Here is a 2,500-nt window from a genome sequence, read left to right as displayed (position 1 = left end):
AATGACACGTCATTGATTGATTGACTGGAGTATTGATAGGTTTCGCCCCGCCCACTTTACTTTTCATATGACACTAGTATGCAAGGAAATGCATATTTGTGACCCTGGACCACAACATTTTTGTAATTGTGATTTATATATCATCTAAAAGCTGATCAATAATCTTTCCATTTATGTGTGGTTTGTTAGGATAAAAAAAAATCTGGAATCTGAGGGTGGAAACAAATCTAAATATTGAGGAAAATCTCCTTTAAAGTTGTCCAAATGAAGTCCTTAGCTATGCATATCGCTACTAATAATACATTTCTGATATTTTTACGGTAGGAATATCTTCATGGAACATGATCGTAATATCCTAATGATTTTTGGCATAAAAGAAAAATTGATCATTTTGACCCATATTTCCACAAATATACCTGTGAGATCAGAGACTGGTTTGTGCTCTAGTATGATCATGAGTTATATGCCTGTTATGAAATATAATAATACTTGGATTATTTTCTCACCGTTATGTCGTTCTAAACTCTTTTTTTTTCTGAGCACAAGAGGAGAGTTATGAAGAAGCTTGATATTCATATCAATAGTCATTGAGATTGTTTAAAACATCATTCATATTCTGGGTTAAAGGGATAGTTCACCTAAAAAGTAAATAATTATACTTTTAATTTTGTTATAATTTACCCTCATGTTGTCCCAAACCTGTATGAGTTTCTTCTGTTGAACACAAAAGAAGATATTTTGAAGAATGTTGACGGCATCCATTGACTTTCATAGCTATTTTAATGGGTGCGGTCAACTATAAAATACAACAATTATTCCAAATATCATCTTTTGTGTTCAACAGAAGAAACTCATACAGGTTTGGGACAACTTGATGGTTGAGAGTGATTTTTGGGTGAACTGTCCCTTTAAGAGCTTTAGGCAGTGTTATTAGGCAAGTGTCCCTTTAAGAACTTTAGGCAGTGTTATTAGGCAAGTGTCCCTTTAAGAGCTTTAGGCAGTGTTATTAGGCAACTGTTCCTTTAAGAGCTTTAGGCAGTGTTATTAGGCAAGTGTCCCTTTAAGAACTTTAGGCAGTGTTATTAGGCAAGTGTCCCTTTAAGAGCTTTAGGCAGTGTTATTAGGTAAGTGTCCCTTTAAGAACTTTAGGCAGTGTTATTAGGCAAGTGTCCCTTTAAGAGCTTTAGGCAGTGTTATTAGGCAACTGTTCCTTTAAGAACTTTAGGCAGTGTTATTAGGTAAGTGTCCCTTTAAGAGCTTTAGGCAGTGTTATTAGGCAAGTGTCCCTTTAAGAACTTTAAGCAGTGTTATTAGGCAACTGTTCCTTTAAGAGCTTTAGGCAGTGTTATTAGGTAAGTGTCCCTTTAAGAGCTTTAGGCAGTGTTATTAGGCAACTGTTCCTTTAAGAGCTTTAGGCAGTGTTATTAGGCAAGTGTCCCTTTAAGAGCTTTAGGCAGTGTTATTAGGCAAGTGTCCCTTTAAGAACTTTAGGCAGTGTTATTAGGCAACTGTTCCTTTAAGAACTTTAGGCAGTGTTATTAGGTAAGTGTCCCTTTAAGAACTTTAGGCAGTGTTATTAGGTAAGTGTCCCTTTAAGAACTTTAGGCAGTGTTATTAGGCAAGTGTCCCTTTAAGAGCTTTAGGCAGTGTTATTAGGCAAGTGTCCCTTTAAGAGCTTTAGGCAGTGTTATTAGGTAAGTGTCCCTTTAAGAGCTTTAGGCAGTGTTATTAGGTAAGTGTCCCTTTAAGAGCTTTAGGCAGTGTTATTAGGTAAGTGTCCCTTTAAGAGCTTTAGGCAGTGTTATTAGGTAAGTGTCCCTTTAAGAGCTTTAGGCAGTGTTTTTAGGCAAGTGTCCCTTTAAGAGCTTTAGGCAGTGTTATTAGGCAAGTGTCCCTTTAAGAGCTTTAGGCAGTGTTATTAGGTAAGTGTCCCTTTAAGAGCTTTAGGCAGTGTTTTTAGGCAAGTGTCCCTTTAAGAGCTTTAGGCAGTGTTATTAGGTAAGTGTCCCTTTAAGAGCTTTAGGCAGTGTTTTTAGGCAAGTGTCCCTTTAAGAGCTTTAGGCAGTGTTATTAGGTAAGTGTCCCTTTAAGAGCTTTAGGCAGTGTTATTAGGTAAGTGTCCCTTTAAAAGCTTTAGGCAGTGTTATCAGGCAAGTGTCCCTTTAAAAGCTTTAGGCAGTGTTATTAGGCAAGTGTCCCTTTAAAAGCTTTAGGCAGTGTTATTAGGCAACTGTTCCTTTAAGAGCTTTAGGCAGTGTTATTAGGTAAGTGTCCCTTTAAGAACTTTAGGCAGTGTTATTAGGTAAGTGTCCCTTTAAGAGCTTTAGGCAGTGTTATTAGGTAAGTGTTCCTTTAAGAACTTTAGGCAGTGTTATTAGGCAAGTGTCCCTTTAAGAGCTTTAGGCAGTGTTATTAGGCAACTGTTCCTTTAAGAGCTTTAGGCAGTGTTATTAGGCAAGTGTCCCTTTAAGAGCTTTAGGCAGTGTTATTAGGCAACTGT

General features: G+C 37.1%; 1 protein-coding gene across 1 annotated transcript in view; it reads left to right on the top strand.

Annotated features, from left to right (window-relative positions):
• Positions 1 to 2,500, top strand: part of dhrs11a (dehydrogenase/reductase 11a) — a 50,459-nt gene that overhangs the window by 432 nt on the left and 47,527 nt on the right. The window lies entirely within an intron of this gene.

Source organism: Gobio gobio, assembly GCF_949357685.1.
Source record: "Gobio gobio genome assembly, chromosome: 4".
Classification (NCBI taxonomy): domain Eukaryota; kingdom Metazoa; phylum Chordata; class Actinopteri; order Cypriniformes; family Gobionidae; genus Gobio; species Gobio gobio.
The sequence above is the reverse complement of the archived record's forward strand: the minus strand, read 5'-3'. Positions and strand labels throughout refer to the sequence as shown.